Here is an 18933-nt window from a genome sequence, read left to right on the forward strand (position 1 = left end):
GATGTTAAAGATTGCAGTGTTGAAGAAAAAAATTATATTCCCTTTCACTTAAGGTCGTAAAATCATATTCGATTCTCTGATAAAAGTGCTTTAAAAATATCGTTGCTTCATGTGCAAATGAGCTGAAACACGCTTAAACTTTGGCCAACACAAACGCACAAACTTAAACATGCAAATACTAACATTTGTTATACCTTCAACTGTGCTTGGTGTTCGTATCTGTTGCAATAATACTTGATCTGCTTTCATTACCAGACAAGCGTTCTCACATCACTCTCTCTCTTTCACACTAAATCTTTCTCTTTATGTGTTGATGAATGTATAATATATATATATATATATATATATATATATATATATATATATATATATATATATATATATATATATATATATATATATATATATATATATTATACAACTTTACTGGCTTCTTATCAGATTTTGAAGTGCCAGAATCATGCTGGAGATTATGAGAAGTAATTTAATAACAATTTGCCTAGAATAGTAAAATCACTGGATCATTTGATATCAATGAATGGTTAAAATTCGTGATAATGCTCAGAACTATTTTTAAGTGAAGAATTACATTGCCAATTAATTAACAACAGCAGAAATTCTGTTACAATTCATAAGGATTATATATATTATTTTTTACGTAGAATGATGCTTTTTTTATGTCAACTAAGAGTTATTATAATAAATAAATGAAAATGGTATTTTTATCCATGAGCTCAGCTAACTGTAGTGTATTATTTTTCCAGGTAAGCGCAACTGTCTCCTCACAACTGTTGGAGTATTCAGTATAATGGTAAGAATATATTGCATGTAACCCTAACTTTTCATAAACTATACACGTACACAAACACACTCGCACACAGATATACACACATCATATATACACAAACATACGGACACATAATACATACATTATATATATATATATATATATATATATATATATATATATATATATATATATATACATATATATATATATATATATATATATATATATATATATATATATATATATATGTGTGTGTGTGTGTGTGTGTGTGTGTGTGTGTGTGTATAGACATATATACATGCATATATATACAAATTGATAACAGCGGATTGTTAATGAATGAAAGGCTATTCCTAGACACTAATTAACCTTGAACCAGTAACTCGTAGCTGACCATAGACTGCATTTGTAGAAACAGCATCTTTCTGCTTCAAGCTTTTTGCGACTTATGTTATCTCTGCATTTTAATGTTACGGTAATTTTCACATTTAGTTGACTGTTGTATTATATATCTGTTATATATAAGTGTGATTTGATACTGGAATACTTAGCAGCCTGAAGCATGGTCTAGGAATGCTACTGGCGTTCTGAAAAAGGGTAGTAGAATGTTAATGGGGAAAAAGGACTGAAAAATAATATATATCTGCATAATATATACTGTATATATTATATTATGGGCTTAGAATTTATTAACATTATCATCTTTGCTAATGAATTAGACTACCACGCAAAAGAAGTTCATCTTTGTATTTCCATGAATAGATCACATAGTTTGAAATTATAGATAACTGATTTTCCACAGTGAAAAATTCGTTTGTCTTTTAAGTGTTTTATTGTTTTTTTGTCTTTCTGCGACGTATTCTCTTCGCCATTAAATGCAATTGGCATGTGGGGAATTTTGCACGTCAGGGAAGGTTATTTTGCGCTTCGGTAAATTATTCTTTTAAGTTTTGTAGTCACGCTTGACATTTCCATCATAAAACTTGGAATGAATGTCACTTATGCAATGGCTTTTATGATGCTCTGAAAGGTAGAAAATTGATAATTTTGGTAGACTCCGACACCCACGGTTACGCACACACAAAGATACATTGACACACACATGTATACATATGTATGTGTGTATGTGTATATATATATATATGTGTGTGTGTATATCTTTGTGTGTTTGCACGTGCATATGTACACGTCTGTGTATTATACTAAGAGTTTGCATAATGATTTTTCTCCATGAAATACTTTCATTTTTATCGTTAAGTCGACTGCCCAAAAAACAGACTCGCGGAAGAAAAAGAAAAAAGCGTTACCCTCACATTCAATATAGTAAGGAACAGATTTTCTCCCACAACTTTTCAACTCTTTATGGGTTTCTGAACAGGTTTTTCCTTCCCTGAAGAAGAAATCTCTTACCAATTCCATTTTTGATTCTAGCATTCGGTTTCTCAAGGGAACAACGGAAAAACGCTTTTTTTTTTATTTAATTCTACTGGCAGCAGTTACATTCGCTAAATGCAACCTATATTCATCAACTTCATCACCTATTTAACTTGTATTGCTGTTAAAAAGTTGTTCATTTAAATCGCAAGGCTGTTGAAATTTTCTGTTAAATATTTTTCCATGAGTAAGTTTCCAAGTTCGTTTAGCAGTTTTTGTAGCTTCTCTACACTACCACAAATAGACACTTTCAAGAGTAACAATTCGTTCCACGTTTCTCTTACTGCACATTCTATATCTTCACACATTTGCTTCTGACAACAGTTCTTCGAACCCTTATCAAATTTCAGTTCTCTCTCTCTCTCTCTCTCTCTCTCTCTCTCTCTCTCTCTCTCTCTCTCTCTCTCTCTCTCTCTCTACAAAAAATAAATACATAAAAATTACAAAGCCTTGTTGAAACATATACACAAATCACATCTCCCTGAGCAGTTCATTTCCAGTGGCTTTGTCTTGTGTTGTAAACTTCCTAGTCACGTCACGTCGCGACATCATCAATAAAACCTTCTTTGATATTACCTTCCTTAATAATGACCTTTCACTAACTTCTCATGCATAACATAACGTTTATTGGTGTTTGAATATTCGGGGTTGCTAGTTTCTGCTGCTGTCATCATAACGGAAACGGAATATTAATGATACAGACTGGCTCCTTACGTTTTATTTATGTGCTTTAATTTTTAGTGGACATTATATGTAATCAATCTGAAATTTATGTTAAATCCAATAGAGGTTGTAGCTTGAGCATATGGCATAAGATGTCGTTTTCTATTTCTGTCGCATTAAGTGTAACAATGCATGTTCATGCATACAGAGTAACGTGTAATGTATGTTTATGTACATGTAAATGTATGTATGTATATATATATATATATATATATATATATATATATATATATATATATATATATATATATATATATATATATATATATAACACCCACACACACATATATATATGTATATATATGCCTATATACATATGTATGTATGTATGTATGTACATATATATATACATATATATCTTGAATGTCTTTGAGAGCATAAATTCATCTGAATGTATTGAATACATTAACAAACCACCAATGTTCGCATTCACATGGAATACACATAAGCCAGCGAGGTGGCCTAAAAACACACACACACACACACACACACACCGAAAGACGGAAATGGACGAAATGAGAGAAAAAAAAGAAAGAAACAACTTCTTTATAGGCGATTTTTTTTTTCTTTTTTTTAAGAAGGGATCATTAACCTGACGCTTTCTAAGGCTCATATCGCATTCACTGGGTTGACGAAGCGAAAGGGACCAGGTGATCCCCTGCAGAATGGGAGATCATTATCCTTTCGGGATATTTTTTTCCCCTTTTGATTTATGACAATACGTTTCCTCGCCTGCGCAGGCGCCCGGGGCCCCCTTTTGTGATCTGGAGACACGGGCCTATTTATAGTAACTCCGGCAGGTGTGGATTAGGAATTAATATTCGTGAGTTTAATTAAATGTACGGAGATAATTTGCATGAGTAATTTGTATTTGCGTATATTTATCAATGCATGCTTGAAGATACCAGCTCGTTAGGTATGTATAATAAAATATAAATCCTTATTACTGTAGCTTCGGAAATTTGACCAACATTGCTGAGTATTTTTCTTTTTTTACAATTGAGTGTCAACATCTTTATAGACTCGAACTTTTCTTTATTTTTCTTTATATTTGTTGTTTCATTATCGAGATGGTAAAAATATAGAGCATTTCAACGTGAAAGTTTTAATGTTAACAAATCTGAATCTAATTCCAGGGTAGAAAGAGATTTCATCTGGTAATTTCTGACTGATGTCTACAACCTTCCAGTCATAACATGACGCTTGATTTCGATGGCCGACGAAGACTATTGGGATTATGACTGGTTAATTTTCATAATTATGACGCTTTGGAAATCAACTGAATAATGTTCAACTTTTTCTTGTCAATACACTCGAACAAATTTTGGGGTTAGTTTTATTAACTTAATGTTAAGGCGTGTAAATGTATTGTAAATCTTTTGCAGGTAGAATTGAAGTTTCAAAGTAAATTCGTATATTCCTCTTTGTTTTCCATTTTCAGTTGCAAATATTTTCAAGAAGCAGAATGCAACTATTTTATGACATTATATTTTCCTTTGCAAAAACAATTTCCGAAATCCTCGGGCGGGGTAAAGTGAGACAGCTGGCCCTATCTCTGGTATCCTTTCGCAATATTCTTGAAATGGCAGAGAAATGCGATACATAAAGTTACAAAATCCGGGACTGAAAGAATTTTTGGACATCCTCTGAAAGATTTATACTCGATTTTTAAATAGTTTCAGAGAATTATGATAAATAACGCCTTGTTAAAGAATAAAGCCATGCTAATGAAACTTTATGTGATATATCCGTAGAGTTATTTTGAGACCTTTCAGTTAATTAGTATTTTTTTATTTTTGTTTTGATTATTGAATGAGACATAGTTTAAACTGCATAATATACAACAATACACCCTGATGTAGATTTTGTTTCTCCATAAATGTTTTGTAAAAAGTGACGCTCTTTCAAATTTTGATGATATAATGCGCGATTCCGTTTAAAGTCAGCGGGATCAAATGGATCTTGCAAAGGAATTTCAAGAGATTTATTTTTGAGGAGACTTATCTGAAAAACGAATATTAAGTTTGTTTCGAATGCGATTTTTATTATCCGAAAAATTATCGGGATTTGAAATCGTAATTTGAAAAATGATTCACTCATACAGATTTAATGAGCACTCATATTTCGGAAATAAATATTCACTGGACACATATTAACTAAACAAAACGCCAGATTTTCTTGCTAGCAGTTTTTATATATTACCTGAAAATAAATGTTCACTTTGCTTTACCAAGGTTAATTTGTCACCATATTTCGAAAACAAATATTCATTTCCAGAGATAACAACATATTATCTAAAATAATATACTAATTTCCAAAGACAGTAACATATCTGCAATACTATATTACTTTCCAAAGACAATAACGTATTATCTAAAATAATACATTAATTTCTGAAGACAATAACATATCTAAAATACTATATTAATTTTCAAAGACAATAACAAATCTAAAATAATATATTAATTTCCTAAGACAATAACATACCTAAAATAATATAATTTTCAAAGACAATAACAAATCTACAATAACATACTAATTTCCAGAGACAATAACATTTTACCTACAATAATATATTAATTTCCAAAGACCAAATCGTATTACCTACACTAGACGTAAGCATATCGGACAATAACATGCGTCATTAATATCGAAAGCAACCTTACCTTTCATTAAGTCGTTACCTGTCGACAAGACTTGGCATCGAGTCCCTTCCGAGGCCTCAGCTTCGGCCGGATAAATCTGACGGGATGCTAATGAGAGGAATGGAAATTGGGCGGCATCCGTTTATCTGGAACGAAAATGGTAATAAGTGTCGATAGATGCAAATGTACTAGCGCATTTCATGTTTATGATTTCCTGCGCAAACTCTGGGAATTTATTCGGGGTTTATCAATTTATTCCGATGATGCCAGCGTCTATTAGCGTCAAAAAGAATTAGGGTATGTCATATCACGTCTGCGGTATATATAAATACAAGGGGAGTTCGGGAACATCCGGCGATTTTCTATATTTGAAGTGATTTGAGTGAGAGCATGGTTTAAAAATAGAGTTTAGAAGTAATGCGCTTGTGCACTTTGTAAGAACACGTACACACACGCACACAAACATACACTAAGGCGCATAAACACAATTAAGACCAGATAATAGTACACACGGCTATCTATGAATTTTTTGGTCACATACACAATGGTATATTTCTTTCATATTAACAAATACTAAGCTCCAAATTTTGTTTAGTGTCCAGTTCGCTATACCTCAGGAATAACTTAGACCCATGGGGATTTATAATTCCCCCTGGGTGTAAGTTTTCCCGAGAAATTTTGGATTGGATATTTTACGAAATTTGTGGCTTAATATTTGTGAATATCTATCTATCTATCTGTCTATCTGTGTATGCATGTGTTTTTTATTTTTACGTATTTCTGGTCGACTGCCAGACGAGAGTTGTAAAGTTAAAGAAGCCATAAAGAATTTGAAATGCAGTATTGTTGGTCTCAGCCGCGAAGTTTATGCTTTTCTTGAGGATTTTTAAATTTCTGCCCTTTGCGGCACTAAATTCATGTATATTTTATTTAGAAATGTACAGATATATTCTTATTTGCTTTTATGCAGAAATAGAGAGAGAGAGAGAGAGAGAGAGAGAGAGAGAGAGAGAGAGAGAGAGAGAGAGAGAGAGAGAGAGAGAGAGAGAGAGAGAGAGAGAGAGAGAATGAACAAAATCAATGCTTCATTTGTTCAGAAAATAATGACATTTCTGTTCTAAGTATAAAAGTATGGATACATTCTTATTTCCGTTTTTGCACAAGAGAGAGAGAGAGAGAGAGAGAGAGAGAGAGAGAGAGAGAGAGAGAGAGAGAGAGAGAGAGAGAGAGAGAGATGAAGAAAACGAATACTTCATTAGTTAAGAAAATAATGACATTTCTATTCTTGTTTGAGTTGTCTCACTGAACTGTCAGACGAATGAAAAAAGAAATATTGCATTGATAAGAAGAGCTTAAAGTGGCTCTGCTGAAGACAAAAAAATTCCAATCCTACGTAGGATCTTCACTTCATAAAAACACCATCCTCTTGATTTCGAATATTCATAAATTTTATTTTTTCTTTAACGGAAAGATTTTTTTTAGAAGACTCCTGACGTCTCCATTCTAATTCTAATTCAGACTTGACTCATAAACAAAGTATAAAGAATTAAGATAAAATAAAATGCGCGAAGCTCCCTATCCACTTGTTGACATCTACGAATGGGGAGAAGGGAGAGGGAGGTTGGAGAGGGGAGGAGGAGGAGGAGGAGGAGGAGGAGGAGGAAGTTCCACCTCGTGAAATGAGGACTCATCACCCGTTCCGACGTCAAGTCAAATGAAAAGCATTCACCCAGCATACTCGTAACCCCACCCCCCACCGCTCCACCCTCCCACTCTCCCCACTCATCTCCCTTCCCTCCTACTCTGCTTCTTCCTCCTCTGTCTGTCTCTCTCTCTCTCGCTCTCTCTCTCCCCCTCTCACACACTACCCTGGTCTCCGCCACCCAGTCCCGGTGGAGATATTGATTAAAAAGACCGAAAGCCACAAGGCATAAACACACGCCCCAAGGCCCATCCCGTCTCCTCCTATCTCCTCCTCCTCCTCCTCCTCCTCCTCCTCCTCCTCCTCCTCCTCCTCGGTTCTTTTCCTTCCTTTATTTATATTCCTCGTTTTCTCCTCCTTATGGGTCTTTCCCCTCCCCATTCCACCCCCCCACCCCATCCACCAACACCTCCACCTCCTTTATGATTTCTTATTTAGCGTCTGATATACATCAAGAGAGAGATTTGAAAGGCAGAATTATAACCAGGCGTGGAAATGACTCCGTCATTTCTTGTTAATCATTTTTTATAGGGCAAAAGGGGGAAATTATGATTTTCTTTCCATCATTCATTGAATAAGTCAGGGAGACCACCAGAATTCTTTCATTATCTCCTTAATAAGATACACATCTTTTTTCAATCTGTTCTAATGCATTCAATTTTCTTTTTTTTTCGAGAGGGTTCTGAATTGTCTCGTTTTAGTTTCTTAATTATGTAATTGTGTCCATTATTTTGTTGATGTTTCTTATAAGCTGCCTTTGCTTTCTTACATAATACACACTGTGTATTTAGATATATATCTTTTTCTTCCATTACAAAACAATGCGAATAACTAACAATCAAGGTGCATCACAAACTTAATTTCAATTTAATGGTATTTCATTTTTTACTGTGGCAATGATTATGAGTTTAACTTTTTCTGCATTTTTACTGGAAGAGAAGGAATGTAATGGACTCATGGAAAATATCCTACAGTTATTTTGGACTTAAATGTCGGTGCCATTGAAGGAAGGATTCAAAAGTTAATAAGATACGTAATTATCTATGTGGGTAAATTATGTTTTTTTTTCATTTTCCGCTAAAGGGATTCATACTCTTACCCCTTCATAACTTATAGATATTTATTACAAGTTTTATGTCTTGTGAAATGCTTTTTTCCAACAGATATGAAGAAGCTAGTCTTCCTCAGATGTTATTTGAGACACGACTGATTTCAAATCTCCTTTAAAACACTGGATAGGATGTCTAACGAACATGACAAAAACCGCTCAATTGGCTGTTTTAAATCCCATAAATCTCACTCCCACTAAGACGGGCTTAAGTACCTGAAGAAATCATTTGTCAGATTACAATCGAAGGCAAGGCCGAATCCCTTTCCTATCCTGAGTAAATCCTGCCCTGATCCAATCAGCTATTCCCGCCATAATCCTGCTGCAGTTGTTAGGGAGATATAATAATTCACCCAACTTTCGAAAGTAGTCCGTTCGCCAGAATTCAATAACGATACTGACGTTCACTTCTATATATTGCTTTTGTTTTATTTACATTTTGATGAGGTCTGCTTTTCCGTCATTCCTAAATGCTTCCGGGAACGGCCTTTTAAAAATTTTTTTTAGTAGTCTGTTCGAGTTATTGTCGTTATTTCACACTTTCGCGCGATTTTTCTTTCGTTAAATCCCACGGCCCTCGTTTTTTTTTTTGTCTCTGAAAACTGATACCTGCATTCGGTTTCAAAAACGTGGAAATATGTGAAAGCTTTCGTTCCGCGGAACCATTTTCTCATTAGCGTGCTGCGTTATAAAACTAATGCTTAATTTTACTGTGCATTCTGAAAGGGAATTCAAATGCAAAATAAACGCGGGAACTTCTGAAATTGGGATATAAATCTGAATTTTGGAATAATATTACTCTCTTGAAATACGTCCAGGAGTTAAATACCGTTTTCGTTAGAAAGTTAAAATCATACTACGCCATCTGGGCGGGTATTCCAGCGCGCTTCCTGGAATACTGGAAGCTCTGAATTAAAACGCTGGCTAATATCCTTTGAGGACTATATCATCGCCAAAGGCCGGGCCTTTTATTCTCCTCCAGCTTCGAAGCAATAATGATTTTGAAGGATGCAAAATGGCTTTGCCCTTCTCCTTCCTCTGTGACATTCCGCATTCGTCAGTCTTCTCATTTTCTCTTTATTTTCCTCTTCCAGTCTCGCTGAATTCGTGATGTCCACTCTCGACCTTCCTTTTTTCTTATCTTTCCCTCCCTTCGCTTTGAATTCATGATGTCCACTTTCATCAGTCTGTCTATTTTCTTCTCATCTTGTCTCCCCTTCTCGTCGAATTCATGATGTCCGCTTTCTTCAGTCTAATCTCTTTTCCTCTCATTTTTCTTCCCTTTCCGTCGAATTCATGATGTCCACTCTCGTCAGTCTTTCCCTTCTCTTCTCATTTTGTCTTCCCTTCTCGTCAAATTCATGAAATATATATATATATATATATATATATATATATATATATATATATATATATATATATATATATAAAAGGAAAATGAGTTTGCGCTGGGTCTACACTACATTACTCTCTCCAAGTCATCCTCCTTGTTCAACAGAGTGGCTCTATGTCTGCTTGACGCTCCTCTGATGCATTTTCTGTACAGGAGAAATGCTGTGTAAAGTTGGAGCCAAATTACATCTCGAAGTTAGATCAAACTTTCCGGTCTTGCATTAAACAGACGCGAAAGAGCGAGTGCTGGTGTTTTTTTAATGAAGCGAAAAAAGTCACTTCGGACAGCACCAGTATCACGACTTCATTTTGACAGACTGCTACTGGCTAATCTACGTTTAGTAAAGGTAAGAGCAATTTGAGAAGGAGGAGGAGGAGGAGGAGGAAGAGGAGGAGGAGGAGGAGGAGGACTTTAACGAGATTGTAACCTGACGTTCGTCTATTGCCGTTGCAAAGTTAGCCGTGGAAATGTATTTTGGAGTTGAGTTTTGTAAAGTGTACAACGGTGCTTCCTTCTAGCAATACCCTGCACTTAATGACAGCTGGAGACGTCTTATTCTGTTTATTATTCAAGGGAATTAAACAACTATGAGGTACCTTTCTAAGGGGGTAAGGTTCTTACGTGATACTAGATCTATGAAATAATTTTGTTAGTGTTTTATCAATAACCCTTAAATCACATTATTGTGAAAGAGCACAGCGATGCAATTATTGCTTTGACTACTGTCAGCCTTCATAGATAAACAAAGAAGTAATTCACTATCTGATAATGAATAATGAATCACCTTATGAGGTCATTCATGACAAATCTAGGTGAAGAGACAATTGTCATTCTTGTCTCCTTACACAGTCAGGGTTTAGAATCAACTTTCTAAATGTACGATTATGATTAAATCTTTCAAAACGCAAATAGCGATAAATGATCAGCATTCCGTAAAACCAACGTTAAAACAAAATTATGTGTTACTAACAGTTCAGTTTTATATAAAATCTCTTGTCTGCATTACGAAACAAACTGAATTAAAAACAATTTGATACAAACTTTTTGTTACTACGACAAATACTTTGATGGGCAACCGAATAAGCATCTCTCTCTCTCTCTCTCTCTCTCTCTCTCTCTCTCTCTCTCTCTCTCTCTCTCTCTCTCTCTCTCTCTCTCTCTCTCTTCTCAAGACAACTCCACATTATGATTAATCTCAAGGCACCAAATCCCCTGTTTTAAATTATAACCGATGATAAACGGCATAAGTTAGGCTCGTGAATCATAATGGCTTTCGGTTACTTTCATATTTTGTGAACTGCCATTATTTTGCGCCGCTCCTCGAGCTATACGTAAAAACATTAATGAAAACACAAACACGCACATGCAATGGCACACGTGTAAGGGTATACAGACACCTACACACATACATATATAATATATTTACACATATATAGAATATATATATAAATATATATATATATATATATATATATATATATATATATATATATATATATATATATATATATACAGTATAAACATAATATATATATACTTACAAACATACTTATTTATACATAAATTTCTATTTTTAAATATACCTTTATTTGACTAGACTTAGAACTCCATTAGCCATGCAAGACATCAGATGCAGAGAGAGAGAGAGAGAGAGAGAGAGAGAGAGAGAGAGAGAGAGAGAGAGAGAGAGAGAGAGAGAGAGAGAGAGAGCCTACTTTCTCCTCGGATAACACATTTTGAAATGATGCGGTCTTGTTTCAGGGCAAATCTAATTTTGGAACGCATTACACACTCCTAGATGTACTGCCTATTCCATTCTAAACATCAGGAGGCTGGCATATTTGTATTTTTTTTTTATTTTTATCCCCTTTAATAAATCACGTGCCACATATGAATAGATACCCCGTTGTGAATTAATTTTGCATAATGCGGAGAGTAGTATTCATTTTTTTTACCCAGGACACGCACAGGAACATCTACTCTGTTTGCCATTAAAGAGAAAGGGTGCTTTGATGCCAGGCTTCTGAAGAAAATGAAAGTAGCAGCGCGCTTATAAAGATGGAAGTACCATAACGAAATCCATTTTAGGGCAGAAATTATAAAATCTTTTTGCACTGGCACATATTCTTTTAATTTGCCATGAGTTTCCAAGTTCTTGTTCATTCATGAATGCTCTCCATTCTTGAATAAATTACCTTTATATATATATATATATATATATATATATATATATATATATATATATATATATATATATATATATATGAGAGAGAGAGACAAATATATATATATATATATATATATATATATATATATATATATATATATATACGTATGTATGTATATTAAATGGGTTTCAAGAATTGGGTAGGACCTTAAGATCCCCTCAGTACTTCCTATTTCTTTTCTGACCTTAGGACAAGGACCCACGTTGGCATAAAGCCAGCTTAATCCAACAAATAATCCATCTTAGGCACTGCAGGATGATTCTTTGAGCTCTATTTCTACTCTTCCAAGAGTCTCATTGCACCTGTCATTTTTCCCCAAATTTCAGATGTGCTAAATGACACCTGACCTTACACCTTTACTCAGGAGGTTTATGTAATACTTGGCATTAGGAATTTCATAGAAAGTGTTATACTGTTCAACATAATATGTTTTTTTTTCACTGAAAATACAAGAAGTTGAGAAAATTCTACGTGTGCCATTCATGATTTCGCCATCTTTTCACTCTCTTTGTCGAGTGCAAAGTATGGAAAAGATGAGAAATGTGTTCTGCAATGCTGAATTATTTTGCCAATTTTCCTTTACAGTTGTAAAATAAAGGAAAAATAATCGCCATACTATTTCTCCTGCTTTGCAAATAACGGTAAATTTTACAGGATAATTTATATCCAATTGTAGTATTACCGCCTAAGTACCTAGCTATTTTTATATACAGAAAATACAACTAAGCGATTCATTCATAAAATGCATCATTACTTTGGAGCTTTCACAAATTATATATTAAGCTTGGTAATTTTCATAAACCCCTGTTAATTTTGTAACGAATTCAAACGACATTAAAAAAATGCACGCTTTCATATCTTCATTTCTGGTCGAAATGCTTAGGGAATAATGAGCCTGTTTCCTGTATATAGAAAGCAGAAATAATGTATTTTTTTTATTGCAAGTGAAGAGATAATACTATTTGTTCACTTATTATAAATCATTACCTTCTGTTTAGGGGAATGACTTCATCAGTAGATTAAGGATTAAATATGAAAATGTTAGAAATACAGCATATTTGTCATCAGAACTTTATAACAGTTGCGTATATATTGAATTTTGCATCAGTCATCGAGACAAGACAGTTGTAAAAGAATTGGGGTCAACTTAAACTTACATTCTTTTTAACCAACACTGATATCATTGTAGAAAGATGAAAGAATTACACCGCATAAAAAGAAACAAGTAATAAAGCGCCGAAGTTTCTTCGGCGCAATCGAGTTTTCTGTACAGCCGCTACGGCGTATAATCAAGGCCACCAAAAATAGATCTATCTTTCGGTGGTCACGGTATAATGCTGTATGAGCCAGGGCCCAAGAAACTTTAACCACGGGCAGGTGGTGGCCCATCCTATAGCGTTGCCAGAAGCAGGAGTATGGCTAACTTTAACCTTAAATAAAATGAAAACACCAGAGGCTAGAGGGCTGCAATTTGGTATGTTTGATGATTGGAGGGTGGATGATCAACATACCAATTTTCAGCCCTCTAGCCTCAGCGGGTTTTTAGATCTGAGGGCGGACAGAAGAAGTGCTGAAAGAAAAAAGCGCTGACGGACAGACAAAGCTGGCACAACAGTTTTCTTTTACAGAAAACTAAAAACAACAAAACAAAAGTTAATCATTTCAGAATGATAATATACCTATCAATCAATAACAAATCTAAACAGAAGCAATCAGACCACAGTACTCACCTTTAACCAGTAGATAAATAAGATTAGATTAAAGATACATAACAGGGATAGTAAAGTATGTGGATCTTAGAAGATAAATAATGATACGACGCGTCCTGCAAGCCGGTTTTACGATCATGAACTAACACCGGCACAAGGCCTGCATGAAATAAAAAAAAATTACTAATTACTACTCCTACCTGCGACAGGTGGGAGGTCAGCAGATCCTCTTATTCTCCAGTGGTATTCCGACACAATACCCTACTTATGGAGACAGAACCAAACGGCATCACTTGGAGCCCATCCAAGTCGTAAGCACATTAGGGACAAACTCAGGTAGGTCACCTGGGCCCATGATACACGAAAATGCAGTCAACCCTTCACAGCCGTAGAGTGCTGCTACGTTTTGGGTTGGAAATTTTGGCAAACGCTTTTGGGTGAAGTGAAGGTGGTGGGGATTAAGGGGGGGGGGCACTAAACCGGAAATGGAACTCGCAAAGAGGGGTGGACTGAAATATAAAGCGAAAGAAAACGATCTGATGGAATTAACGAATCGAATAAGTAGAATGACATTCATAGGGAAACGTACGTGCAAGTCTCTCTTTCTGTGTCTCTCTCACTCTCTCTCTCACACACAAACACACACACACACACACACACACACACACACACATATATATATATATATATATATATATATATATATATATATATATATATATATATATATATTTGTGTGCATGTGTGTGTTATTAAAGTCCCCAGCTCTTTCTCAGGCATAATGTGTGATTCTGTCTAAATGCTTACATTATGTAGAACAACTGGAACATGATGTATACACAGATATACAGACCAGCCTAAAATATTGTCTGCGTAATACATACAATAAAAGTCTCGAGTGTTTGAAAATGTGGCGGACAATTAAAATAGTTTTAGGGATAACTAACAAGACAGAGAGAGAGAGAGAGAGAGAGAGAGAGAGAGAGAGAGAGAGAGAGAGAGAGAAAGGCTGTCCATTGCAATAAACGTAACTGAAATTTCAATAAACAAACCAAGTAGAGAGGGAGAGAGTCTAAGAAAATCTACGGATTACAACAATTGTACCGCAAGATAAAAATAGTCAAAGACTCTACGGATAAAACACAAGCAATTTCATCACAATGACCACTTTCTGTCTCTTCCCAATAAAATCTACGTAATACAATAATTACACAGCGTTTAAATCTTCTAAAACTCTACGGATAAAACACATACTATTTCATTACAATGCCCATTTCTCGTCTTTATTCCACAACGCAGACCCGAACAAATTAATATGGCCCGCCTGTCGATCCCCGTCACTCATCGCCTCCGCAACTTAATCTTCTTCTTCTTCTTCTTCTTCTTCTTCTTCTTCTTCTTCTTCTTCTTCTTCTTCTTCTTCTTCTTCTGCTCGATTATATCATTAGCGAAATGGAAACCATAATTAGACTTGTGTAGTAGATGAGACGAGATCCCCGCCCCCCAAACCCCGAGTTGTTCCCGTCGGAAGTTGCGACGGGAAGATCACGTCCCCCTTAAATTGGCTTCGCCCGCCGGTGTATCACTATGTTGAAAGGATTGAATTCACTTTGAATTGACTCCGCCTCTGTCTTTGAATTCATACAAAGACGGTGTCTAACTTTCGCGGCTCGCTACCTTCGCCCCCCCCCCTCTCTCTCTCTCTCTCTTTCTCTCTCTCTCTCTCTCTCTCTCTCTCTCTCTCTCTCTCTCTCTTTTTAGGAATACATTTTTAAACACTCGATACGTTGATTGTATTACTCTCTCTCTCTCTCAGGTATCTTTAAAACTAATAGTCCCTCACATTTTTAAACACTCAATACGTTTATTGTATTACTCAAGATTCTCTCTCTCTCTCTCTCTCTCTCTCTCTCTCTCTCTCTCTCTCTCTCTCTCTCTCTCTCTCTCCCCTTAGTTATCCCTAAAACTCTTTGAATAGCCCCTCACATTTTTAAACACTCGACACGTTTATTGTATTACGCAGACTTTCTTGGACTCTCTCTCTCTCTCTCTCTCTCTCTCTCTCTCTCTCTCTCTCTCTCTCTGTGGTGTGGCAACTCCATCAAAAGTTCCGACGAGTTTCCGGTCTCGGGAGTGAGTTTCCCCTTTAATTAGTCAATGGATTTGTCCACAACTCGGCAGATCCTTCTGTCCGTGGAATATTTATCTCCATTTTTCCAATCCCTCGTTTTTTAATTCTCCTAATTTTCCTTTCCGATTTTTTTTAATCGCTCTGATTACAGAGGGAGATCAAAGGTCGGTTTTACCTTCGACCTACCGGAATTCCGCACGAGTTCATCCGCGATCACGCGCAGATAAAACAATATATAAGCATTTTAATAGAGTCGCTTCAGTATCGGCTGCCGTGATAAGGGAATTGCACAGTGTACTTACGGCGCAAGTTTTCTCATTGGGGGCCAATGTAGCTAACAGGAGTTCCCCTTTCATAGACCCCGATTTCTTTATAGTTAGACTAAAGTTGATACTAAAGACCGAACTTTAACCCCCTCCCTACCCTTTTTCCCCTGGCCTACACTAACCCCCCCCCCAACCCTCTCCATTCCTGGCCTACCTAAAACCAGCCCCCCTCCCCCTTCGCAGTTTTGTTTGGACCAGATCGGAATATGTCATTACGGCCAAAGTTTCCTATCTAGTTTCCTCGCTTCTCAAATTTTTCCTCTTATTTTTTTTCCTTTGCTCTTCTTGGCTTCGATATTGCGTCTCGCCACTTGATGTCATTTCAAAGTTTGGAAGGAGGAGGCCGTCGATGGGGCAATGAATGGTTTATAACTAGATGGCTTCCATAGTTGTTCGGTGCTGCAGTTAAATGAATTACGTTATGTGCGGGTTACTGCATACGCTTGCTCACGCACACACACAGGTACACACACACACACACACACACACACACACACACACACACACATATATATATATATATATATATATATATATATATATATATATATATATATATATACTGCATATATATTCAAAGAAAATGTTCTTTTAATATGTTTTCATGTACACGATGTCCCATAATTTATGTTGACATTAAGAATGAATGCATAGTTAATGTGCAAAGTTATTTAGTTTACTTATATATATATATATATATATATATATATATATATATATATATATATATATATATATATATATACACATACATACGTATATAAGTAAATTAGATAATTTTGCACATTAACTATGCATTCATTCTTAATGTCAAGCATAAATTATGGGACATCGTGTACACGAAAACATATTAAAAGAAAATTTCCCTTTGAATATATATACAGTATATATATATATATATATATATATATATATATATATATATATATATATATATATATATATATATATATGAATAAATACTGGAGTAACCCTACCTACAAATTGGCTGCAAGAAGCGATCCCAACCCGAGCACCTCTAAGAACATAAATATCCTTTACAAATAACTGCACCTCACAGGAACGTCCTCTCCAACACTAATAAGGCGTCAACAGAAATCACATTACAGGGGATTGTAACGCCGTACAAAGAAAGGAATCGCCCTTTTCTGTTCCTCTTCCGTTTTTATCTGATTTCGAAATTGCTGTTGTGGTAGTTTTGGTAATTACACTAATGTCGCGAGTCTCTGTAGTTTCCAAATGGCCGCTTGGGCGAAGGTTAAACAAGAGTTACGTAACTTACGTAACTTCTTTGCGGATATAATGTAGCTTCGTATTTTAGTTTGACGCTCCGGATTAAGATTTAATTGTTAACGTAATTGACTGGCATTATGGTCTTCAATGCCTGTTTCGTCAAGGGTGTGTTAACACTACACGGCTATTGCTTTCATTATATTTGAATTTACCGTTTATGAAAGTCGAGTGGACACTGCATTTTAACTTGAAGTGAATGCAGAATTAGGCCAAAGGCCAAGCACTGGGACCTATGAGGCCACTCAGCGCTGAAACGGAAATTGACAGTAAAATGGTTTGGAAGGTGTAGCAGGAAGAAAACCTCAAAGAAGTTGCGCTATGAATCAACTGTTAGGAGAGGGTGGAACGTGAGACGGAAGAAAGAGAATATGAAAGGAGGTACAGTAAATGGAACGAAAGGGGTTGTAGCAAGGGGCCGAATCCACGCTGCAAAGAACCTTAAGTAATGCCTACAGTGCACCGCTTGAGGTGCACTGACGGCGCTACCTCCCTACGGGAACTGCATTTCAACTTATTATTTATGAAAATCGAATGTACTGTATACTGTTCGATAGGTAGGATAAAGTTGAAATGACAGTATGAGAGTGCTTATTGATTTTGCTTTGGTTGAGATTTGAAGGAAATTATACGGATGCTCTTGACTGTTTTAGAATAAAATATTCAGGCCACTATAGATTTTGAAAATTATCATTTTCGCGTCATTAGAATATATTTCGATAACAGCTTTTGGAACTTGTTGCAATATGATCAAAGTTCGCTTTTAACTGGTTTGTTATGATTTGAATCTAGATGTGTTTGCAATCTGACGTTTGCTGTTGCAATATTTTCAATATGGATCTCAAAATAGTTTTCGAAATTGTACAAGCTAAAAACTGATATAATTTTCAAACGATATTTCTGTTTACTTTAGGTATTGTCTTACTTGAACAACTTTAATATATGAATGATATATCTTTTCTGCCCACGTATATATGGAACAGAAGGCTAAGTTCTTAAAATCGCATGCTTATGTGATTTCTCTTTAGGCTAGCCACTAAGATAGGAAATATATTGTCCTATATTCATTTTGTAATTATGCGCCAATGGGCGTTCAGATAAAAACAAATTAGGGGTGGGGGTGGCCACGATTTGGTTTCGTCGTGATGAAATGATGCAATACTCGGCGAAATTTCTGCCCCATTTAGGTATTTGTTAAACAAGAGTACTCCCTCTTTTCGACCTCCTGGGATATAACAAATTTCATATCACATTAAAGTGAACTTTGGCTAAACATGTGACTTCACAAGATTGTTATTGGGATGCCAAACATTTTTGTCTTCCCGGTTATTGGAATGAAATGTGTTTTCTTCTGCACGAATGGTAATGAGGGCGAAATATCTTCTTTCGAGAAAAGAAATAATTCAATTTTATCTTTGTAAATGTTACTTTTAAAGAAGGTATAGTGATCATAG

At 35.5% G+C, this 18933-nt stretch overlaps 1 protein-coding gene across 5 annotated transcripts in view; it reads left to right on the forward strand.

Moving 5' to 3' along the window:
• LOC136848235 (uncharacterized) overlaps nt 1-18933 on the forward strand; it is a 264110-nt gene that overhangs the window by 63310 nt on the left and 181867 nt on the right. For 2 of the 5 annotated variants that reach the window (XM_067120590.1, XM_067120592.1), the window contains exon 2: nt 765-811. The exons of the other annotated variants lie outside the window; for them this stretch is intronic. The gene's annotated coding sequence lies outside the window, so the exon portion shown is untranslated. The remainder of the gene's footprint in view (nt 1-764; nt 812-18933) is intronic. 5 annotated transcript variants of the gene reach the window in all.

The sequence above is a fragment of the Macrobrachium rosenbergii genome, chromosome 18 (assembly GCF_040412425.1).
Source record: "Macrobrachium rosenbergii isolate ZJJX-2024 chromosome 18, ASM4041242v1, whole genome shotgun sequence".
Classification (NCBI taxonomy): Eukaryota; Metazoa; Arthropoda; class Malacostraca; order Decapoda; family Palaemonidae; genus Macrobrachium; species Macrobrachium rosenbergii.